We start from the raw sequence: 26,198 nt of genomic DNA on the forward strand, positions 1-26,198 counted from the left end.
GGTTGAACGAACAGTTCTTCTTCTATCCTTATCTTGGGTGCATTTAGTTGGCAGTTAGGTTGGGGCCGTCAGCTGTGATGCCTTTATTCTCCTCCATGTGGCCTCTCCATATGATAGCTTGGGCTTCCTCACAACATGGTGGTCTTAAGGCGGCATTCCAAGATGGCTTCATCATGTCTGGCACTTTGGTTGAGATGGCTGGACTTGCTAGGGTCTGGCCACATGGTCTCTCCAGCAAGGTAGCTGGACTTCTTAACATGGTGACTCAAGACTCTGATAAAGCAAAGGTTGAGAGTACTTAAAGAAGTTTTAGCTTAGCTTAGACTAGACTAGCATCACTTCTGCCACATTATGTTGAACACAGAAATTCACAATGCCAACCCACATTCAAGAGGAGGGAAGATAAACTCCATCTCTTGGTGGAAGGAAAGCATAGAATTTGTGGCTATCTTTAATAACCTATGGCTCTAACTTACTTATATTCCTCCTACATGCAAAATACACTCATCCCTTCCTAAGATCTGTAAACACCTCATCTCATTATGGCATCAGACACAGGCTTAAGATCCAGGATTTTGTTGTCTAAATCAGGTTCAGATATGAATGAACCTCCTAAGACAGTTCTCTGGGTACAGGCAATCAGTGTGGCTCGTCTCTACCTGAAGATCTATGATTTAAAAAGATAAAATTTATGCCTCCCAAAACACCCAGCATACAAAGGTGAGACAGAAAGAGAAAAATAGTAATGGACATTCTCATTCAAAAAAGGAGGAGAGTATATAACATTCCTTGATCCATAGTAATTTTGAAATTCACAGATTGTCAGGGTCTCCTACTATATAGTGCAGAGAATGTTCCTTGATTAGGGTCCAGTTTTGCTCTTTCAGCATCTTTTCCCAACCCAGCATTCTTTTTTTATTTTTTTATTTTTTATTTTTTTTCAACCCAGCATTCTTGATAGCTGTTGGTTCTACCTTTTGGATCTTGACTCTATAACTCCCTTCTTTTCTATAAAATAAGGCCCAAGTTTACAGCTGAGTTGCTTTCTTTGCCTGGTTTCTGCCTATACAAATTTTGGAACCCAGAAGTCTCATTTTATTTTGTATTGCCCCTGTCCCTTTTAGTCCAAATTGGTGATACTTCGGCAATACAATTCTCTTTAAAATTGTGTTTGTTTTTTATGCATCAAATTACAGATTCACGTAGAGAACAAACATATGGACACCAAGGAGGGAAAGCAGGGTAGGGGGAGGGTGTGGGAGGGGATGAACTGGGAGATTGGGATTGACACATATACACTAATATGTATAAAATAGATAACTAATAAGAACCTGCTGTATAAAAATAAATAAAATAAAATTCAAGAATTAAAAAAAACTTAAAAAAAACCAAACAAATGTACCATACTAATGTTAGATGTTAATAATAGCAGAAATTGGGTGCGGGATTTATGGAAATTCTGCAATGTTTCTGTAAATCTAAAACTGTTCTAAAAAATAAACTTAAAAAAAAATCTCAGAAAAAAAAATTACAGATTCACTTCATTAAGTAAAAATCACACACATAAACTTTTCCAAGATGGGCACCTCTTTCTTTAGACTGCAAGTCAGGGTTCTGTGGAGCAATGCTCTTAAGATTCTTACATCTTTCTGATGTCTTAACAAAGGGTTGCACAACTGCAAAGCAAGGTCATAAAACCTTGATCTGATCTTCACTCAAGTTCCTGTTTTATTATCAGCATCCTGGATTTAATCTTTACCCTGAGACCTGTTTCTTACTTTGATAATCTTTTGATACATGGAGAGGCTAAACATTTTCCAACCTAGTAAGTCCAAGGCAGGAAACATTCCCACTAAATTCTGTTTTAAGAAGGAATAGTTTCTTCTTTGGATCATTCTCTCTTTCCATATTTTATCATAGTTGGCTAAAAGAAACTTTCACTTTCAGCATATTGTCTGGAAGTCTTAGCTGGATCCATAAATTCAACTGATGTATTTTCTAACTTCCAGGTTACCATGGGCAACAGTGTGGACAAAAAATTAATACTACATAATATGAATGTTGTTTTCTCCAACTTGCAATGGCAAGTACTTCACTGCTCTTCCAACTTCCACTACTAATCTCCTTGCCACGCTTCCAGCTTCCGCCTATTACCTTGTCTAAAACCTATGCCCCGCATATTGTAGGTTTTCTTTATGGCCACACCCCACATCTAGTTACCAATTTCTGTATCAGTTGTATATTGCTGTGTAACAAACAACCCTAAATCTTAGTGACATAAAATCTTGGTATTGCTTCTCATGATTCTGTGGGTTGACTGAATGATTCTTCCACTGATCTCCCTTGGTCAGTCATGAGACTGTATTTATCTGGCAACTGAGCTTGGGCTATGTGCTAGGATGCCTTAGCTCTCCACGTGGCTTCTACACATGACTAACTTGCATTTCCTTACATGATGGTCTCAAGGCTACATTTCAAGACGGCTTTGCTCACGTATCTAGCACTTTGTTCAAATGGCTGGCACAGCCAGGCGTATCTCTCTCTTCCATGTGCTCTCTCCAACAAGGCAGCTGGACCAGTTTACATGGTGGCTGAAGGATGTAAGAGGACAGGACAGAGCTGCCAAGTTTCTTAAAACCTAGGCCTTAAAGCCTAGGCCTACAACTATCACAGTATCACTTCTGCTGCATTTATTGGTCAAAGAAGATTACAAGGCCAGCCTGGATATAAACAGAGAGGAAAATAGATGCCCCTTTTTGATGGAAAGAGTGTCTGGAATTTGTGGTCATCTTTAATCCACCAAAATGACAATGACCTCAAGACAGTGTAAGATCCTCCAGTGTTTCTTGATTCTTAGATTTCTTTCTGTATATTTTACATTCTACCTTCCACAGTAGACTTACAGTTCTTTGAGAGCAAACACTGGAGAAGAATAATTTATACAACCCTCTAAAGCCCCTTACTTAGAATATGTCACATAATAGGCACTCAAGAAATGATTAGTGAATGAATGTTGGCTGAATGAGATGTTCAGTCTGACTTTTATAATGTATGTATTATTTTATCCTAATTCCATGTAGAATGGATTTCTAGTCACGGTATACTTGCCAACTCTCATTAACTAAGATATTTGATTACCAATAGCAGAGATTCCATAACTGTTGCTTTAATAGCAGTCTTATAAATAGGATCTTCTTTAGTGAAATGGAGCTTCTCATAAATAGAGTCTTTCTCAAGGACAACAATTCTTAACCCTCACTGCACAATAGAACTATCTGGGATGCTTTTTAAAAAATACCAAGCCAGAGTTCTTCTCCCTAGACTAATTAAATCAGGATCACAAAATGCATTAGGATTTGTCTATAGGTGATTCTAATACGCAGCCAGGGTACAAGACACTTTTCTAGGGCTAAGACTTTTAAACTATGCTTTGCATTCCAAGGAGGTAACTTTGGCCCAATCTCACTCAGCTTCAATCACAGTAGTCCAGCTTTTTTATCTGATATATAGATACATAGATATAGATATAGATTTAGACCAATTTAGTTCACCAAAAGAATATGATGCAAAGATAAAATTTAAAAACACTAAGCTGTTTTGATAGCCTAGGACTCCTAGCATTATGAAATAGGACAAATAATCATTAAGATATTTTTCTTGGCACTTTTATGGCTGGTCTACATGAACAACGTTGAAGTTGTAATTGTTTAGTAAGAGGCAGGATCTTCCTTCCAACACCTCCAGGGTGTTGCTTTATTTGTGCAAAACCTTCTGACCACATTGCAGATCTGAAAGTTATTGATCATCTTTTCTATTTACCCAAAGGTTACACAGGACCTAGTCTCTGCGTATAGCAGATCAAGAGACCCTTTCTGTGGCTCCATGCTAGGTGCTTTGCAAGGCTCAATGCCTGACAAGTCCCCAGAGCTTGTTTTTCAAAGGAATAGCTGCCAATTCATTTCCCTTGAACTATACAGACCTAACTCTTGTGGGAAACTTTTACTCTATAGAGAAAGGTAAGAACTGCTACAGAGAAAGTCTTCAAAAGCATTATTTCTCTAAAGGCTAAACAATGTTTTTAATAATCAAAGTAGAATCAAGACTAGAACACTCTGTTATTTGGCAAGCTCTACAATTGAGCAAGCCATGTTCTTCAGGAATAAGAGCTTATTAACAATGTCTACATGGGCCTTCATTCTAAGGGTCCTATAAAGCTGGTCCCAACCACATTTCCTCTCCTCTCTGTCGTTCCTCAATGCCTTGCAATCTGCTTATGCTCAAACCATTCCGTTCAAACTTCTCTGGTAAACGTTGCCAAATCAATGGACAGTTTATGGTCCTTAGGTGGCTGCACATCTGTGTTTAATCAGGTATCTCTCCTCTAAATTCTCTAACTTTTCTTCCTTATCTTCTCTGACAACACACTCTACGGGCTGTCTTTGACCATTCACTTTGTACCCTTTAATGGAGTCCTTATCTTCTCTTCCCAACCTTAAACATTAGGGCCACTCACGTGTTCATGCTTGGCTCCTACTCTTCTCATTTATGCATTCCAGTAATTTCATTCACGCTCCTTGTTTTAATTATTAACAACTGCTGGTGATTCCTAAATTTCTTTGGGCTCAATGTTACATACTTTTGTACTCAACAAATATTTTCCAAAACACAGTGCCAGTGTGGATTGGTCTGGAGGGGCTTCTAGCAACATCCACATGTTGTGCTGTAACCCTCTGCCACAATTCCTTATGTTGATTTCTGACCATTACTCTATACACTTTCTTCCCTTTACTCTTTACATGTCCTTTCCTCCTCTTCCTGTCCCGAACTTCAATCAGACATCATTATAACATCACAGTGTGAGAGCTAGAAGTTTGCACCATGAAAGAAGAGAGATTTACAATAATATTTACTAGTCTACTCTTTCTGGCCAATTACATGCTCTGCAGGATGTCATCGGAGTGTCTCTTTCTTAGAATTAACATTCAAATTTTGAGTTCTCATTTTTTATAGGTAAAAAGATGCTTTAAGAAGACATCTTTTCCTTTTGCTCTGTCCTTATGTTTTCATATTGTCACACATTCTTCATGTTGTTTCCAGCATCTGTGATCTTACTTGTTTAAGGGAACTTGACTTTTCATCATGGACTTGAACCAACATTTTGGTAGATCTTCCCTGTTCCATGTTAACCTAGGGTGCTTGGAGAAAGGGCAGTGAAGTGCTACAGGACTTGGCAGTTTACTACATAGCACTGTTTCATATGGTGATTAACGTCCCCTACAGGACCCGATTACAGAAACATTTTGTCTCTTTCCTTTGCACAGACCTAAATGACATTTAAGGGCTCTCTTGAGAAGCTCAAATTGATGTAAACACTCATATGTTCTGTATCTTTCCTGCTTAAGACATGTAGCTAGAATTTTATCTTTACTGCTCATTGGAGACACTCCTGACTCTTGCCTGTAACAGACCCTTGGGTATCAGCTCATTTCTGGTTATTTAAGATTACCCATGACCTTTATAAGGTTGCTGTTATAATAATTCAAGGTGGTACTCTGTAAGGCAGTATCTAGGTCTGTCTTATTCACTGCTCTATCCCTGGCATCTAGCACATTGTAGGTGCTCACTAAAGATTTGTTGAAAAAAATCTGTGAATGACTATATCCTTGTACCTTTCAGCTAATAATGTAGGTCTCTCTTGTTCATGATGGCTGAGACAGATGTGATACATTTCTTAGGCCACCATTTCTTAGACAGATGTGATACATTTCTTAGGTGTGGGTTTGGGAATTCATCTTGACACCAGGCAAATTTGATAATTACAGAGCAACTTTAGCTGTTCACATCTTGTGCTGTTGTGTCGAAGGTCACTTAATCCCTACGTCTTTCAAGGAAGAGCCTGGTCCAGTTGCTGAGCACAACTTGCTGGGCTGGTTGCATAATAACTTTACTTTAGCATTAAGTTATCCTGCAGTTCATCAGAGAGGATTAGTTCCAGATCCTAAAAGCCTTTTAATGGGAATAAGAATTAGGGAAATAAGAAATCTGATTTCAGATAAGCCTATGGAAATTTCCCATAGAAAGGTGGGTCCCCAGAGTGGCCCCAGAGACTGACACATCATGGCAGGCATTCTGTCCAGTCTTTTCAGATTCCTTTGTGAAAATTCTCAGATGGCTAAATAAACACAGTGACCAGCTTCCACAGCTACAAAATATCAAGGACACATTTCTCCCATTAGCCTCTCTCCCAAGGGGGCAAACCAACATCTTTTCTCAGGAATCAATACCACTGCGTCTGGGTCACAAGGAACTCAAACAGTTGCTCTCTTCAAAGTTTGTTTGCATCAACATTACTCTTCAACATCTGTAAGTCTCTGTTTCATATTCAAATGTTGAAAACCTATATACTCTACACCAGCATTTCCTGTGGAATTTTTTTCAATAACAGAAATGTTCTGTATTTGGTTGTCCAAAAATGATAGCCACTAGCTACATGTGACTACTGAGCACTTGAAATACGGCTAGTGCGAGTGAGGCACTGAGTTTTTAACTGAATTCAATTTTGATTAATTTAAATTTGAATACTCACTTGACTGTAGTTGACCTGCCGTGTTGAACTGCGCAGCTCTATACAACTGAAATATAGACAAACACAAAAAAAGAGCACATGAAATAGTCTTTAATTATGGTAAAATTAAAAAAGCAACATATTGTCAATAAAGAAAAAAATTCAATAGGCAAATGTGGAGGAGAACACTAAAAACACTCATTTCTCAACACCTAAATGTAGGTATTGTTAACATTGTGGTGTATGATACCCTTTCTAGTATTTATCTTCAGTTTTCTGTAAGAAGGGAAAACAGTGCAAACTGGCTAGTATATGGCTAGAATGGTCAAGAGAACAGCATGAAAATCCCAGGTGATCCTGGGTTTCACTGATTACAAGAGCTGTGCGAGGATCTGTCTCCTGCGTAGACAACAGGCTGTGACCCCCCCGTCCTCACATAAATCTCTTCTTCATAAGCTGTCTATCATGCCCCCAATTCTCACCATATTTAGGATGACATGTTTCTGTTAACAGCTAAATGTTATGCACAGCACCTCCTGACATTTCAGCCTTTAGTATCTTAGGGGAGCATGGTCTAGATGGTCAGACCTGAGGCTGGGGCACTTGAGGGGCCTGGGCAGCTAAAGGGCAGTGTTTAGCCACTGGGACAAGGAAGGAGAGTGCCTCAAGGGAAGAGACTGGATGGAGAGAGATGGAGAATGCCGTCCTCATACTTTAGTCTAGGACAGGGTCCGGTATACTGAAGGCTTTGTTTATTCACTCATTCCTGTGTTCATTCAACAAGTAATCTGTAAGTACCTATTCGATGTCAGGGTCTTTCAGAGGAGTATAGCATATATTGGGACAAAAGAGCCGTGTTCACTCCCTCATGGATTTTGGAATCTAATATAGAGACAGACAATGAACAGGGGAACAACAAAAACTCAGTTACAAGTTGAGAAAAGTGCTCCTAAGGAAACATGACATAGAGATGAGAGTAAAGGAGGAGAGGATCTCCGTGGATAAGAATAGGCACAGAAGCCTTCTTGAAGAAAGGATCTTTTTACCAAGATGTAAAGATTGGGAAGGAGCTAGTCCTGTGAAACGTGTAGAGCGTGTGTGTGTGTGTGTGTGTTCAACGCTCTGGAGAAAACATTTGCAGAGGCCTGGTCAGGGAGAGCTTGGAGCAGTGAATGAAGAAAAGGAGCTGGGCCTACAGTCGGAGAAGTAAGCAGGGGGCAGAACACGCAGGCACCGAGGCCACATAAGGGCTTCACTGTTTATTCTAAAGAAAACAGAAGATATTGATGATGTAGTCAGGAGGGTGACATGATTGTTAGCACTTATTTTTGGTGAAACTCCATGCTAATTGCTGAGGATATAGCATAGAACTAAACCAGCAAAAATCCTTGTTCTTACGGAGCTTATAGTCTAGTGGGAATTGAAATCATAGGAAAGCTGAGTTTAGAGAAACTGCTGAGGATTCAGCCACAGCCTTGGAGGTGATTGGAGACACTCCCTGAGGCAGATAAAGTCAGACAGGTAGGATTCCACCTGCAAGCATCAGTATCTGTCTCCCATCTCAGGAAGGACTTTTCACCTGGATCTTGGGCTCTGCCTTATCTGAAAGTTCTCTTTTCAAACTGTTCACTTGTTTCCCGACCTGATAAACATGGTTCTCCTTCCAGGCAAATCAATTCTCTTTTGGTTTAATGAGGTCTAATGGCATGGCTCCGGTATTGTCACTCATTTATTTCCTAATTCAGATTAGTATGGGCTGAAAATTTCAAGCCAGCCGAAGTCAAAAACTTAACTGTAAACCAGTGGCAGGTTAGATAATGAATACTTCTTTCAGGAAGCATTTCATCTGCTGCTTAAACTGCTAAAGAGACGCAGCCAAAATCTAAGCAGTCTTAAATTTACTGTCAACTGACTCCTTGTAGAGAAGCCACAGAAATTCACTGGGCCAATGTCCAGCTCTGCCACAGACCAGCAGCTCATACCCATCCTTGTGACTGGCCATCACTGCTCCTGCAAACACAGCACAAAACTATAATGAGGCATAGCATGACCCTCTGAGCAAAAGGACAAGATGTCCAGTTCGTTTCCCTTTCTAGATGCCATCCCCAGACAGGTGAAATGGGGTGAGGTTTTCCTTAAGCACTCCCCATCATTTGGCTATAGCCTTGAGGCAAAATTTAAGAGAATGCCAAAGAAATTCAGTAACCGAGATAAATAATACTTTAATGCAATGTTTTAAAACTCAAAATTGATGTAAAATATCCATGATGGACAAAATATCGTAATTTTAACTGAAGACAATATCCACTGGGGTGAACACCATTGGCTGGACTTCAGGGGACCTGGGGCCTTCTTCAGCTGTGCAACACGTGGTAAGTTACTCTACCTCTCTGTTCCCAACATACAGAGGAACAAACTAAAACCGGGAGAGGTGCTCTTTCTTTCAAGGAGCTGTTAATTCATCAGCTTCTCTTGAGGGAGGGGATGTATGCTTGACACTGGTAGCTTTTTAAATTCTGCTCAGTAATTCTAAGTGCACTAGGGTTGAGGAAAATGACCTGGCTGGCCTGATAAACTAATTGCAACTCAAGTGTTAGCTGCTAAGTGTGGATTCTATATTTCTCCTGCCACATGTTGTCAGCACTTTGACAGTAATACCCTTCTAGTTTAGGGCAGTATGACACCAGGACAGGGTCATGGGGAAGGATGGAGCAATATTTATTGAGCTCCTACTTCCTCTCAGTTATCATGCTAGATGCTGGTCTTTTGGTTTAATTTCCCCCGTCTCCACTGAAAAGACGAAGAAACTAATGTTTGTAGATAGGGAGGTCTTTCATGAAAACCCTCAACTGGCCTCACAAAGCAGATTCATTCCGTGGAGCATTAGACTTGCTCATTTCACAGACCCTCCGGAACTGCCCACGTGTCTGCACTCAGCCATGAACATTTAAGCACCATGAAAATGCAGCTTTCTATTTAGAGTTAGAGAGCCCCAGATTCTCCAGCAGCTTGAAGTGACTGGGGCAGAATTCAGGAGAACAGAGGTTGAACTGGCTCTGGGTTCTGTTGAGGATGGGCTGTGTCTAGACAGACGGCATGAGGAAGTCTGTTTGGGGGTAAACTGGCTCCAGCGCAGATCACCCCTCTGAGGAGAGATTTCCCAGTCCCCTTCTTCCCTTCCCCGTCTATTTGCCCCACTGTTAACATGTTTTGAGCTCTAACTCTGTGCCAAGCACTGTCCATCCTTTGTATAATATATTATTTTTACTCTTCATAACAACCTTATGTGGTAGGAATTATTAGATCCTCTTCACTGATGAAGAATCCAAGACTCAGTGATGTCAAGTAATTACCAGGCTCCTTGCAGGCAATAAGTAGGATTCAAAGTCAGGTGTTTTTACGCCAGAGCCTGCACTATGAAGCATGGTCTGTACTGCAGACCCTAATACCTTTCCTGTTAGGAGCAACTATTTGAAAATTGGTGGGCTGGTGCCTTCTCAGTCAGCCGTCCAGAGTGTGGTGCAGAGGGTATCACTGAAAACCCAACAGCTTCCCATTGGTAAATGACATAAACTTTCCACCATCTGGGTATTTTCCACTTAAGGAGACAGCATATTTTACCTGGGTCAAGTGGTAGTTTACTCACAGCTCAAGGAAATGCTAGAAATTAGGAGCTCTCTATAGTTTGTCTGACCTCAGCCCATAATTACGGAATCTTACTTCTGAGCATACCAGTAACTTTCCACTTCAGTCTAGGTTGGAAATATTCCCCACCTCCCAAAACCTGGGTATATTATTCTTCAGCATCAATCAGGGGATGCAAAATGACAGCAATTTCAGTATTCAGTGCTTTTTCTTCCATCGTATTTAACCCAAATATACCCTTCATCTTTTGGCCCCATTCTTAAAAAAAAAAAAAAAAAAAAAAAAATTGGTACCCAGAGAAGATGTTTGAGGCCAAGGAGTATGTTTTATCCACCCGTGTGTCTCCAGCACATAATACAGTACCTGATGCAATGTAGGCCCCTAGGAAGTATTTGGTGCATGAATGAATGGTGTGCTCTGAATGTGAAGAAGGGGCTACTGGACCACCATTGATAGGACACAAGCAGACACATTTTTTTCTAGAAGTGCAGACGGATTTTCAGTAAGCCACCACGTATGTAATACTCCACCTCGCTTCCGCTGCTTTTTCTATACCGCTTTCCTGCAGCTGGATTTACTGACACATCTCCATTGTGGTCCCAGAATTACCCTCACCCCACTAAGTCTGGAGTTAATCAAGTTCGGGACAGAAAGTGTCTCAGTGGCTTAGAAGTCTCCACCACCTACAGGGGGTTAATATTAGGGCAAGGTCCGAAAGCAGGATTCTGGGTGCTCAGCTTTATCTGCTGGGTTCATCTCAACCCTCAAGTCTCCTAAGGCATCTCATCTAATCCTCACAACAATCCAGCAAGGTAGAGACTGTGCCTGTTAGGCCTGGGTTTGTCTGCACCACACAGAAGCCCATACAGACAAGTGTTTCTTTCTCTCCCAGAACAAGAAGCTGTAGGACCGTCCAGGGCTGGGCCTGTGGCCTCCTGTGCCATCAGGGTCTTGGGCTTCATTTGACTTTCAGCCCCACCAGCCTTAGTTTGTGGCTTTGTGCTTCATGCTCGCTAGATGGCTGTTTCTCTTTCAGCATCCCGTCTGAGCTTCAGGCAGAAAAACGGGGAAAGGATGAAGGGCAAAAGCAAATGCCAGTGGAATCTACCCCTTTTACAAGTGTTTCCACAGCTCCTTCCAGGGATTTCTGTTTACAGGTTACCAAACACTCCAGGGACTCTGGGGATATTTGTGTTTTTAATCGACCACAGTGTTTCTGAAACAATATCGGGGTCCTTTTTATAACGAAAAAAGGGAGATAAGGCTGGCATTTAATCATGTCCCACCACAGCATGGCAGCCACTGGGGCTGCAGAGAAGAGCCCTGGGGGCCCATGGATTTGAGGGCCGTGGTGCTTCTGTCCAATTCATCTCTGAACTTGTCCGGAGGTGACCCAGCGTCTGTTCCTGTAATCAGGTCAGTTTCAGTGCCCAGAAAGTTGGCGGGGGGTGGGGGAGGTGGTGGAGATGTAATTTCCCATGGTAACGAGGTTCCCAAAGCCTTGCATTTGGCCCTTGTTGAGGCTGGATATACCATGTTCGGAGCTGAAGGGAAGCAGCTTTCACTCTCCCTTTCACATGATCTGACTACTGAAGGGGCATGGAGGACGTGTTTCCCCGGCACCCAAAGATAATAGGAGGTAGGATTTAAGAGAGCTGGAAGGCACACAGCCATCATCTAGTCTAACTGTTGTGCTTTATCCAAGAGAAATGGAGGTCCAGAAGGGTGGAAATTATCTCCCTAAAGGGGGCAGAGCCGCACCCACGTGTATTGGGTCCCAGCCACACTGCCCACAGTAAGCATGTTGGGGTGAGCTAGGAGTCTGAGGCCAGCTGTTGGGGTACTTCCCAGAACTCTCTCCCAGCCTCCTTCACCTGTAAGCAAACCATCCAACTAACTACCAAGAAGGCAGAGGGAGGGGACGTGAGGTAGATACAGGGGGCATTTCTCTGTCCTAAACCAGGAGAGCGTTTTGGCAGAAAGCTGGGAAGGCAGGAGTTTCAGGAAAGTCAAATGCTGAATGGTTGAATGGGAAGAAATTTACACCGTAATAGTTCCAGGCAGAAACAGGGAAACAGACCCAGAGCAATGATGGATATTGTTCAAGGACACTTAGGGCTTCAGTAACAGAGGGAATAGTAATGGCAGCTACCATTCACTGAATACCTACTACGGACCAGGCACTATGCTTAGAGCTTTACCTGAATCAATTTGCTTAATCATCACAGCAGCCTTATGAGTTCGCTACCAATGGCCTGCAATTTTGTATCCAAATTTCTTGAAGCCAAATGTGTTCCCACTTCAGAATTTTTCATATTTTATAAAAATAGTATGGTGCACATACTGCAATATTATGTAGCATTATGGGATTTGGAGCAGCACCCAGTAAATGAGTGCATTGACATTTCTGCAGCAAGTGGGCTAGACAAAGACCATAAAAACTCTCACGTCAATCTTTCCACCAAATTCTTGTGGGTGCCCCACTCATGAAAAAACTCTAGGTTTCTGAGCTTCGGGGATTGCAAAGCTTTCAAGCTGCATCATTATCCTCAGTTTCCAGAGGAGAAAACTGGCAATCTGGCTCCAGAGTCTGTGCTTAGTTATGTTGTCCTGCTGCCTGGTGATAATGCACGTCCATCATGTTGTATACTTCCAATATCACTGTAATGCATGTAACCTCATCTAGTCTTCCTAGAAATGCTAAGGAAGAGGGAGCAAACTCTGCTGCACCTCTTTAACAAATGGGGAAACTGAGACTCAGAAAAGGGGTGTCTTGTTCAAGGGTGCAGACTGGATGGATAGAGGCAGAAGCTAAACCAAAAGTCAGGTCTGCAGACTCCTGGCTCTCCTGACTCCTATTCCTGTGCCATTTGGGCACATTTCTTACGAATTATTTGAAGGAAGAGTACTATGAAGAGAATGGTATTATTTGTGATGCTTAGAAGAGTAATTTTGAAGTGGCAGCAGAATCAGAGTGGAAACATGAAAACATTTGCTGACTTTTTGAACAAATTGTAAAAGAAGAGGGTGTGATAGCCTCCTTATCTTCCCCAGATGCCAGAGAGCAAGGTCCTGACCAGTTGAGCAAGGGGACGGCAGCCAGCCCACCCCTGCTGCAACTGGAGATTTGTTCTCTGAGACTGAGATGATCCCTCCTGACATTAGGGTTATCTGAGGTCTCCTGTTTATCTCCAAGGGCGGCAGAGAAAACAGGCAAGCAAGCAAACAATATCCTGAGCACTGGAACATTTGGGCAGGGGGTCTCTGCTTTTGTGTCCTGGAGGCTGCAGCCCAAATATCAGAAAGCCACAGCCACAGAGTCATGAGAAGTGCTGTCTGCAATATTCAGGAAGCGGGCAGAGGAGGAGGCTGCAAAGTCAGCCTCGAGAGCAAATAGATGAGGGATGTAGATGCTGCTGCCTAGCTCTTTGTGCTTGGCATATATGTTGTCCCTCTCATGGACAGGAGAACAGGCAGGGGTGGGGGCAGGAGGAGAGGCAGGTGGCCCTGGAGGATCCTGGGAAGGGTGGAGAGATGAAGGACGTGGGAAGAACTTCAACATTTCTCCACCTTCTCACATCACCACTTCACGGAGCATTACTTCCAGTAGGAATCTTTGGAGGTGTTTCCACTTCTGGCTATAGCTAAAATTACAAATTGGCAGCTGGTGGCCTGGTCTTATTTAAGGGTTCCAAAAGGCCCCCCTGCCCTGGCCTGCAAATATCTCACCATTAGAGGAATTCCTTTGTACTGATGAATTCTCCAGAAGACACCACATGCAAAGATTTTGCCAAAGTAGTACCTAAGCACATGCCATCCATCTGTCTGGAATGTTCTCACCTCACTTTTCTATCTTTTAAATTTCTACTCATTTTTCGAGACATTCCTTGGACCTGTTCCTCTTTCCTGGGTACCCCAAGAGGTTTCTTACACATGCCTCTGTTAGAACTATGGTCTCTCTATAATATCATTGCATGTTACAGGTTGGTCTCCCCTACTGGAGAGTGGGTATAGTAATATAATTCACAATGACTAAACAGGACAGTGTCTGTGAAGTGCTTGGCGCAGAGTACGCACCAAGCAAAGGTTAACATTTCTCTCTCTTTCCTTCTGTCAGTTCTTCAGTTGAACTACTTCTAGGATTCACTTCTTTCCCTCCTGCTTCCTTACCACCACCATAAGCCATTTCTCTATTACTTTAAAAGCTTCCTAATTGCTGTCAATGCCTCCAGGGTCTTTCTTTTAATATACCCTATAGGCTACTGACTAATGAATTTCCCTGAGATGTCTCTGTCCTTGTGTTCTGCCACATTCAAGGACTGCAGTGGTTCCTAGTGGCCTACTGCACCAGTCCCAACAAACACCTAGCAATATATCCAGCAGTACCATTTGTTCCTCCTAATCATAAAACTCCTTCCTAATAGAACTTGAATGTTTTTCAGGTTTTGAAACAACCCTGTGCAGATGTGTCTCAGGGGAGTTTGAAGCTCAACGATGTCCTAAAGGACCCAGGCTCGTTCCAAACTTTTGCTTCACCATCCTTAGTATCTTGGCTTTTCATCCTCTTGCTCGTAGCCCATGACCTCTAGATGGCTGCCATCATTCCAGGCAGCATGAGCGATTCAAAGACAGGAAGCAAGTGGAGGGTCAAAAGTTTTTCTCTTCTCAATACTTTGTCTTCTTATTTAGAAAGGGAAGGCTGCCAACTGCCTAATTATCATATCTGGACCCCTCCTCTGGGCACTATTTAACCCCACTGGACATTTTATCCTCTTTCAGCCACCATTGTCCCTTATGGTAGGGTTGCTACATTTACCAAATAGAAATATAGGACACCCAGTTAAAATTGAGTTTGATAAACAACAAATAATTTTTAGTATAATTATGCCCCAAATGTTGCATGAGATATACTAAAAAGTATGTTTTTTATCTGAAGTTCATATTTAACTGGGCACCCTGTACTTTCCCTGGCAACCCTCCCTTATGGGCACTGCCATGACTTTCACCAGGTACCACTGTCTCCCTAGGGAATTGATAGGATGGCCTTGAGTCCTCAAAATGTCACAGAACTAGAATGTTAAATGAGAAACTTGGCCCAAATGCCTCTCTTCGCCTTTTGTTTTACACTCTCTTAATGGAATAACAAAGAAAAGTCACTTGTGCCCCGTTGTCCTAATACATTCTCAACAAAGCATCTCTTTGCTTAGAGCCACTCCTCCCTAAGACTCAGGCCTGAGCTCTGGAGGTGGAGCAGGGGCAGAAGACAAATGTGAATGGTAGGCATTATGATGTACCCAGCATTGCTCCTTCCCCCTGAAGCCCAAGGTGTGGCCAAGCTGTCTGCCTTCCTCCACTCTAACTTGGACATGTCTTTATCAGGGGCTCCAGACCTGTTATTTTGGGCAACATCTTTTCAGTTCATGCAAACATACCTACCCACCTGTCTACGCTGACATTTCTAGTAGACACAGCTTAGTCCCCTAAGTGCCACAGACTTAGTCTTATAAGTGCTATTCAGAGGAGAGACCAATAAAGGCTTCACTGCTTAAGGCAGTCTTCATGGAAATTAACATTTGGCTTGGTTCTTGAAGGAAGGAACTGAGCTGGTCAGAAGGCAGGAAGAGGCTGTGTGTGGGAGATGGAAGAAAGTGTGCTTTCAGGAGACTGTGCGGAGACCAAGACTGAAGCAGGGGTTGCGTGCTGAGGAGTTGTGGAAAGGAGGTGGAGTAAATTCAGGACCGTGTTATGGAAGACGCCGCACAAGGAAAGGCAGCTCACTCGGTGTAGTAGGAAACAGAGGACCTGCAGAGACTGATGAGTGACCGTGTGATCGCTGCATTTTCATATTTGCCGACTGAATTAGTCATACAGACAGAAATCACAAGACCATGCGTAGGCACAAAACTGAAGTTAAAAACTGTTTTACAGCCATCAGACTTTATAATCCAAAGGAAATATTTCAGATCACTCAACCTAGGCTTGTTTTTACATTTCCCCTCACTATTCCCTGGTATAAAATTAAGTTACTTAAAGAGAAACCCAGAACATTTTGTTGAAGGTATGCACTCCTCTGCCAGTTAAGAAGTCTGAGCCTTTAGAAGAATTTACTCTTTCTAGTTAAATTCTTTAGTGCCTGGACTTAAGAATAAGACCATCTAGTATTTGAATAAAAGATGTATTACATTATTAGATATTCAAGTTTATGTCAGCTTCATCTTGGGCATTAAGGATGTTCCAGGGCAACTTTGATCACCACTAATTCTCTGACAGCCACTTCCTTCTGCTGGTCAAGGAGCTTGTTGACGAGAGATGAGCTGGGTGCGTGTACCATTCCTCTACCTCGTATCCCAGCTGCCAATAAAACAGCCCCCACTTCACCCAGCTACCCTCCCACCACAGCACACACAGGCTTTTCCTGCATTATTGCCCAAAGAAGTGGGTGCGTCCTGTTCTCCCTTTCCTCAGGACAGCACATTGATCTGGCCCAAGGTTGTTCCCTCCCCTTTTCATATTTTGTCACTCTGGATGGCCCCTTGTTCACCCAGAGCACTTGGGGCCCTCTGTTCCCTCCATCCTGCTTTAAACCTTATCCCAAAAAGGAACTGGTAAACTATTTCACATGATGCTTGGAGATATTCACATGGGGGTGGAGGGAAACATGGAAAATTGAGAGACAAAAGCATATAATGCAGTCCTAAGACATCTTATTTTCTTCTTCCCCTAAACAAAACAAACAAACAAACACCACCTCGGCTGGGATGGAGGGCGTCCTTGCTGTTACTTCTGTTTTTCCTTGGAATTTTCCCACCGTGACATTTACATGTTTGCTAGGGTAGATATGGTCACCAAAAGCTTAATATGTAATCCTTCCTAGAAAAACAGGAAGGAAACTATTTCTAAAATAAGTGGAGCTCAAATCATGGGGATTTGGGCATCAGCCTTCAGGGGTGGTACCACCCCGTTAGGCCAGCGGATGCCTCTTCAGGATGAGGAACAGAAGGTCCAGTTGCTCCCTGCTTGGTCCTTCTGCTGCAAACCCTTCACCTGAGTCATCAGAAGGGTCATTCTAGTTTAAGGTTATGTTACTTTTCCATTTATTTATTCGTGAACAGATAATCCATGTACATAGCACAGAATTAAAAGTATTCAACAGGTGAGTGATAGAGTGAAAAATAAGCCTCCTTCCTTTCCCTGCCCTGGCCACTCTGTCCTCCCTGGGTGTGATCTCTATGATCAGTTTCTTCCTTGTCCTCTTTCCAGAGATTGTCTATGCATTTGCAGAAATATAGAGTTATTTGAAGTTCTTTTATTGGATTATTTGCTAATTTTTTCAGAGCTCTGGGTCATTCACATGGGTCAAAAATAACAAATACAAATAAATGTAAGAGATGATCAGTGAAAAGTCACACACGCAACCCTATTCTCTGCCATCTCCACAGTTTCCCTACACCCCGTCGAGTAACTGCTTTTATGTTCCTCTGAATTATTCCAGACTTCTTAAAGGAGCATATAAGCAAATACAATTCTTTTTCTTCCCCTCAAGGGACCCTATAAAGACAACAAAAAGGATTATTTGAAAAAGCAAAATATGCATTAATGGAATTAACAATATGCAATTTATGGAGCAGTCAACTTAAACACAAATATATATACAACAAACTATAAATAATAAACAAATTTAACCATATGGGGTTTCTTTGCTTCAGGATATTGTGATCCTCTTAAAAGGAACCCTCCTAATTATACTCCAATAAAGATGTTTAAAAAAAAAAGAACCCTCCTTTTTAAAAGTATTTAAAAATCCCTATGTCCTGGGCTGGACCAATCAGAACATCTGCCAGCAGTACATCATACAAGCTGTACCTGGTATACCATACCAGTGTGTCCTGATGGCTATCAGCTTGTCTGCCCCCGATTCAGTCTGTGCAATGCTGGGGACCAAGGTGATTTATCACCTAGGTTGGCTCTGTGGTTTTGCCTGCCACACAGGGGTGGTGTTCGTGGATCACTGTGGCTCTTGATGGGAAGAGGAAACTTCTGTCCTGAGCCCCACCATACTGTGGTGGAGCCCCAAAGCCCCACCACACCTTTATTTGAGAAGTTCATAGGTCCTTCCCAGCAGCCTGGAATTTTATTGTGTAATCATTGCATTTTCTCTCATGGCTGGGCAATCCCAGTCCCCCACAATAGCTGTGTAGGTTACTGCCTCATCTACCTACTTGGGAGGTTGATACAAAGAGAGATGACCCAATTGTAGGCTCGGGAACCTAGCCGTGTCCTAGCTGCATTTGCTCCTGCTGTTTCTTCTCTTTGCAATACTCTCTCCATGCAATGCCTAATTTTCAAAGTCCAACCCATCCTTTAAAATCCAGTGCAAGTATCCCCCGAAAACAACCCAGATCTCCCATTTAAATGTATTTCTTCCTTTCCTCAAACCCTTATTGCTGTTTCTATTATACTATCACATTCTGCTTATAACTGTAATCCCAGCTATAATTATAAATGTTTTTCACCACCATAGGACTATAAATTTTGTGACCTTGGCTATTTATCTCTGTAATCCCCATGACACAGCTTAGCATGGTACATAAAAAACAGTAGGCTCTCAATAAATATTTATGAAACAGAATTGAATTTCTTGGTTAAATTCTCACCATTAGCCCAGTTGGGTGGTATAGGGTGTCAGGAAGAGGGGTAGTGCTGAAACTCTCATACTCTATAGGTCCAGAAAAAAAAGCTTTCCACTTGGACAGTGAAGCAGGATGACCCTCAGAATGGGAGAAGATATTTACAAATGAAGCAATGGACAAGGGTTTAATCTCCAAAATATACAAACAGCTCATGCAGCTCAATATCAAAAAAACAAACAACCCAGTCAAAAAATGGTTGAAGATCTAAATAGACATTTCCCCAAAGAAGACATACAGATGGCCAAGAGGCACATGAAAAGATGCTCAACATAATTAATTATTAGAGAAATGCAAGTCAAAACTATAATGAGGTATCGCCTCACACCATTCAGAATAGTCATCATCAAAAAATCTACAAACAATAAATGCTGGAGAGGATGTGGAGAAAAGGGAACCCTCTTGTACTATTGGTGGGAATGTAAATTGATACAGCCACTATGGAGAACAGCATGGAGGTTCCTTAAAAAACTAAAAATAGAACTACCATATTACCCAGCAATCCCACTACTGGGCATATACCCTGAGAAAACCATAATTCAAAAAGAGTCATGGACCACAATGTTCACTGCAGCTCTATTTACAATAGCCAGGACATGGAAGCAACCTAAGTGTCCATCGAAAGATGAATGAATAAAGAAGATGTGGTACATAGGTACAATGGAATATTACTCAGCCATAAAAAGGAATGAAATTGAGTCATTTGTGGAGATGTGGATACAGAGTGTCCATATCTAGAGACTGTCATACAGAGTGAAGTAAGTCAGAAAGAGAAAAACAAATATCATATATTAACGCATGTATGTGGAATCTAGAAAAATGGTACAGATGAACCTGTTTGCAAGGCAGAAATAGCGACACAGATGTAGAGAACAAACGTATGGACACCAAGGGGGGAAAAGGAGGGTGGGATGAATTGGGAGATTGGGATTAACATTTATACACTAATATGTATAAAACAGATAACTAATGAGAACCTGCTGTATAGCACAGGGAATCTACTTAATGCTCTGTGGTGACCTAAATGGGGATGAAATCAAAAAAGATTGTATGTGTATACACATAGGTGATTCACTTCACTGTACAGCAGAAATTAACACAATATTGTAAAGCAATCATACCCCAATAACAAAATTTAAAAATAAATAATTTTTAAAATTAATATAAATAAATAAATAAATAAAAAGAATTCAGTCTCTGGCCTTAGCATGATCTGAATTCAATCCAGATTCTGCACTCATTAGCTATGTGACCTCAGGCAAGCTACTTGACCTCTTTAAAATCATTTCCCCAAATGTAAAACAAGGATGGGAATAATAGTACCTACCTTATAAAGCAAACAGTAAACATTCAATCATTACCATTTTTAAGAGTTTTTATTGGGGTGACTGTCACTATCATCTGTTTCTGGTCAGAAAGCTTTGACAGTAGCAGCTGAAGTCAGGAGCTCTTTGAACCAAGGCTCAGACCACTTTCACTTCCAAGGTGCTATTTGCTTGGAAGGAGGGAAATTAAAAAGTCATTAATGAAACTTCAGTGAGCCTTCATTTCCCACTAGGAAAGCAGGCTGAATAATTGTGAATGCTTTGTCCAAGTCTGCTCATTGGTTCAAAAATATTCTCAATCCAAACTGATATCAATACAGGAAGCCACAGGGCATATTTTTTATTTGCGATTTGCTACTAATCACTAGTGTTCTTAAAATGTTATTTTTTAAAAATCTGTCCAATTATCTCATTATAGTCTCAATAACAAATGGACAGTTGAACTTAAATATTAGGAAGTTTTCCAACATGCAACAATTAAAAGAGCATTCAGCTGACAAAAGGACATGGAAAATGTACAATTTCTAAAGAGAAGTTTATATGTAGCCTGCAAACACCATGAATCTCTGCAAAATTCAGGAAGCAGAGAGTTAATGACTGGAAACTGCTTGTCAGTTGTGCTGGAAATTTCCACTGCTTGTTTTGTTGGCTATGCAAGGCGTTTTACACGGAGAAGAGCTCTCTCCCTGTGTGTGTGTGTGTGTGTGTGTGTCTGTGTGTGTCTGTGTGTGTTGCCTCTTTATAAACGCTCTGCAACTCTATGTCACAATCTGTTTTCCTCCCAGCTTTGTTTTCCAGCTTTCTCTGGAGTCACCAGAGGACCCCCTCCTGGCTTGTTTATTGTATAACCAATGCCCTGCTATACACGGCCTTACTCCCAATCTGATCTATTAATAGTTCTCTTGCAAAGACATTATTAGTCTTCTTAATGAAATAGTTAATTAGAACATATATTGACTTATATAAACAAAGGAAATATTAATAAAGGTCATTTGAAAGTTTGTGAAGAATGTTAGAAGTTTAATCCCTTAGAGCAGCAAGGGACCTAAAACAGTACTTAAGACAGCCCCTTTTTAAAATTTTAGATGATGAAATGGAGGCACAGAGAAAAGAAGCAATGTTCCCAAAGTCACAAAGCTAATTACAAAGTCTGGCTTTCAGACTAACAATGTACAGCCAACCACATAAAGAGTAGAAATAGAGTGGTTACCCACCATAATCATAACCTGCAAATTAAGAAACAGCATGAGCCCTTAAGGAGTCATGTTTGGGAAACAGAAATACCAGTATGGCACACTGAAATTCTATTCATGAAGCAGCACCACTGAAACAACCATTGCAGAGTTTAAATATCAAGATAAGTGTGGATAAAAAGAATTGATATGTCTCCCTAATTGTCTACCTTTCTTCTAGGAGAATGCAGACCCAGGGGAGGGATGGCAGCTAAATCCTAGGTGTGTGGGTGTGGCCACGAATGGAGAAATGACACACCCTGGACCCCAGGTGGCTGGTCTAGCCAGGGCTAACCCATAGGCCAATCTGAGGTAGAACTGTGGAGAAATGTGGCTAAAGGGGGGAAAGAGTGACCGAAGGAAGAGGCAGGAAGACACATGCTTGCCCTGCTTTTGCCACTGTTTTGATATTTGGGGGATTCTTGAAGTGTCTAAAGAGTTCCTGCTTTTCTCTCCAAGCAATTATTATATGAAACATCTTCTGGACCTTTTCAGTCAGTCTTTTTTATTTATAACCATGCAAATGGTGATCATGTCAGGCAGATGCTGTGCTCCCCCAGCCTCTGGAAGTATCATTGCTCTTGTAACATGGCTCCCTGCAGTTGGAGGGGAGGCTAGAAGCATTCCTGGTAGAGGGTGATTGGGCTTCCAGGGCCAACTTTGTAGGGGCACAGCAAGGGGGACTCTTTGGAAACAAATTCAGTTGGGTTCTCCCCAGAGTGAGGGGCATGTAGCAGGGGCAGGCTGGCTTTGCACCAGAATGGCCCCTGATGAGCACTCCAGACTCTGTCTGTAACCAGCAGCTTTCATGCTTTCCTCACAATCATGTCAGGCTTATCAGCTACATGACAGGAAATGCCTGTGGTCCGGAATTGCCAGTGGACCTGCATATTAACCTTTGTAGGACTTTCCCAGACCTCTCCTCACCACCAAAGGGAAAAAAAATATTCATCTACCACCAGCAGCCAGGAACCCAAAATCTCTCCCATTCTGGAGCCATTTCCTGCGGTTACGTTTATCTCAAATTTCCAGAGGAAAAAATTGAAGTTCAGAGAGATTAAGTGACTCGGAATTAATCAAGATTTGGATCTGGATTTTCAAACTGGATGTTAGTGGGTTTTGTTGTGGGTTTTGTTTTGTTTTGTTTTGTTTCCTGCTCATCAGAGTATCTTCACTTATCACCTCAACGAGAAAGAGTTTATCAGGTTAGCTCTTGTGCCTGAGAAAGATCGTGGATGGGCAGGGCAGGGACACTTTTCTTGTTCGGAAGAAGGGCATTAGAAGCATTATTTCGGCCTAAGCTATGTTCAGCTACAAGCTTCAGCTCATCTAGGGTTCTGGGACACAGAGCAGGGTGGAGAGAGGATCCGGAGGGGCAACTAAAATATATCCAACAGAGTGTTGGATATTGGCACCCCGCCAGAATCCCATAGAACGGGGGCAGAGCAGCTTGGCAAAGGAAAATCAGATAGCTGCCACCCTAAGAAGGGAGATGAGGGGGTACACAGTCCAACATAACAGACGTTCATTAACATCTCCTGGGGCGAAAACTGTGCCAAGGGGCTGTGCAGAGACCATTTTACAGCCTGGATGACAACTGATGTTCCAAACCTACCTCAGCCAGGTGGAGGTCCACAGGGCTGGAAGACCCGGCTCTGTCACTAACGCTCTGCCCACCAGAGCCCACCGTGCTCTCTCTGTCCTCTCCATCCCTACCCACACACTGCAGGGGGCCCTCTTTGGGTACTGCCATGGGCTCTGTTGCATTGCTTATCTTCTCTTTTTGCGTACACCTGAATTCCTCAACTAGATCTAAAACTGGCATCCAGCCTAGGGATCTATCCCAAATATTAATAGATGTTTGATAAACGGTTAGTGATAAAATAGCGTTGACTCAAGGTAGAAGAAAGGTGTGACTTTTCCTTAGTCCTTTAAGTACTATGTCTCCCCTTTCAGCCTCTCATTAAATAAATAGAAGAGAGAGAATAAAATGAATCTGGTTTGGGGTTGGTGAAATGGTATAGTTAAAAATATTAAAGCAGTGACCTGAGCCTCAGGAGACCTAGGTAACTGCCCTCGCCCAGTAGTCTGTGTGGAACCAAGGCTCCTCTCTCAATTTCTGTGTCTTAGATTCTCTTCACTATTAATTGAAGTGCACTGTGGCTCATCAAACTCAGCACCACTGATATTTTTGGCTGCATGATTCTGTCTTATTGGGGGAGGGAGCTGTCCTGTGTGTCACAACAACCCTGGCCTCTACTCACTAGTGCCGGCAGCGACCTCTGCACCCCCAAATGGGACCACCAAAAATGGCCCCAGACATTTCCAAGTGTTCTCTGGAGACAAAATTGCACCTCCCCTGTTGAGAACTACTGAGCTAGATGGCCTCTGCACCAGCTGAGATACAGGCTTGGCTTCATGTTTCTGAGAATGAAAATAACAAAGGCTAATACAAGATAGAAATTAACTTTTCTCATATCAAAGTCAGAGCTGGAAAGGCAGCTCTGCTCTGCCAAGTGAACAAGAACCCAGACTCCTTTATCTTGTCGTTTTGCCCTTCACAGGCTGTTCCTCATGTCTGGTTCAAGTTACACCCACATCCCAATCAGCGGGATGAAAGAAGGAGGATAGAGGTGAGGAGGGTTACATCCCTCCCCTTTAAGGGTTTAGCCTGTAATTTCCATTTGTAACCACTCTCATCCCATTGGCCAGAAATTAGTCACAAGGCCATATCTAACAGCAAGGGAATCAAGTAGTTTTTCTCTGCAAATATAGTTTTTCTTATGGGCTGCAAAGTGCCTAGTTGAATTCATTGAAAATCAAAGGTTTAACTGTTCTTCTTTTATTTTTTTTAATTTTTGGTTGCTGGGGAGAAGAGTTTGGGAAATATGTCCTTGGCTGACTTGGCGCCGTGGGAAGCAGAATCCATTTCCCTCAATGCTCTTTATTTCCTTCGTCTCCTCTAACCATCAGAGCCCCCAAGACCAGCTGTCTGGGTCATAGGAGCCTTGCAGATCTGGCCACAGAGCTCAGAGGTGGTTGAGTTCATAATGAGGAAAACTGAGGGTCAAATCTCAGTTTCTGAATAGTTGTAGAGAAAAGTATGTCACTGCTGAAGGGGATGTGTCTGTAGCTGGGCTTAAACAGGCTTGTGTGAAAAGAGAGACTTAAGAAGATCAAAGTGAGCCCTGCAGAGTCAGAGATTCTGCCCAGAGCTGGATGACTTCTGACAGCAGTGGAGGGAGCAGCTAGAGGCAAGTGGGGAACCGAGACTTTTTGCACTGATGTGGGCATCACTGGCTTTATCTCTGGCATTGTTGCCTACTGAATGAATTGATTATGGCTTGTTTTTCTCTTCCAGATAGGGGAGTTGTATATGATAAAGAGTGTTTCCCCTCTGTTAGCTGATAACAGCATGACGAAGATAATGCTTAATATCCCCAGCACTCTGTACTTCATTGTACTTACTACAGATAATTAATTATATACTTACGCAGTTATATAATATACAATTACCTACTGTAATATATAATTACACATTTGTAGAATTATCTAATTGATATCATTTCCCCTTGATACACTGTTTAAAAGAAAACTGTTAAAAAAAAAACACTCAATATAGGAAAAAAGAGTGCTAAATTAAATTGCATTTGGTTCTTCGCCCAGGAAAGACAGGATGAACGAATAAGACAATGTTTTTCTCTTTACACAACAAAATGGGCCTTCTAAGAGTTTGTTGATTCTCAAGCTCTTAATTTCATATGTGTTTTGAGTAGGCTATGGCTACAGTGATTGCATTTTTAAACTTTTTTTTATCTTGAAGTGTCATATACAAATAGAAAAGTATACAAAACATAAATGAATGATCATAAAGTGAACACTCATCTGTGCATCCAGAACAAGAAGTAGAACACTACCACCTTGAAGCCTCACTCATACCCCTTCCCAATCACCACTCCATTTCCCCCCAAAAGATAAACACTGTCCTGACTTAACAGTGTAGCTTTGTTTCACCTATTTTGAACTTTATATAAGTAGAGTCATACATTTTCTTAAGATACATGTTTGTAGAAGCAAAAATGTGGTACTTATGTATACCACTGGGTCAGTGAGATGAGACATTTGAAATGGGGACTGCCTCAAAATCCACAACATATAGTCAATGTAACTTTGCGTCTTTATGAAAGTTCATCTCTAGGTACCATGCTTATTCCTCCAGAAGAAAGAACAAGGCTGATTGACCAGTCCCAGAAGCCCAGGAGCTTTTCCTGGGAACCAGCGACTTAAACCCAAATACAGTAATTATGTTACCTTTGGCAAGAATCCGGAAAGGTTTTACAAACAAACACTGACAGATGGGATTTAGTGAAGAAGAAGGAGAAGGAGAAGGAGAAGAAGGAAGAGGAGGAGGAGAAGGAAGAGGGGAAGAAGGAGAAAGATTGAAGGTAGAGAGAGGTAAGGTTTTGCCTTCTTTCTTAATTATTTTAGGAGAGGTCATTACTTAGAAGCACCCATAGTCAACTTGTATTTTTGATTTGCTTATAGATCAATAACTAGTTGAACCAGGAGAGAGAGGGAGAAAATTGAAATTTAAAGAGTTAGAGTTAACAATATTCGGCTTTCACTGAGTTCTGCTGTATAACAACCAACCTCCAAATATCAATAGCTTAAAACAATAAAGGTTTTCCCCGTTCTCACATTACTTCAGCTGCAGTAGACTTCTCCTCTTTTCCTCATGTCTTTT

General features: G+C 41.9%; 1 long non-coding RNA gene across 1 annotated transcript; it reads right to left on the reverse strand.

The window, feature by feature from the left end:
* Positions 1-7: 7 nt before the first annotated feature.
* Positions 8-26,198, reverse strand: LOC132363565 (uncharacterized). The gene is made up of 3 exons (XR_009502606.1): positions 26,153-26,198; positions 6,587-6,632; positions 8-273 (listed from the first exon to the last, which is right to left on the reverse strand). It is a non-coding gene; the product is annotated as an uncharacterized LOC132363565 (long non-coding RNA).

The sequence above is a fragment of the Balaenoptera ricei genome, chromosome 3 (genome assembly GCF_028023285.1).
Source record: "Balaenoptera ricei isolate mBalRic1 chromosome 3, mBalRic1.hap2, whole genome shotgun sequence".
Classification (NCBI taxonomy): domain Eukaryota; kingdom Metazoa; phylum Chordata; class Mammalia; order Artiodactyla; family Balaenopteridae; genus Balaenoptera; species Balaenoptera ricei.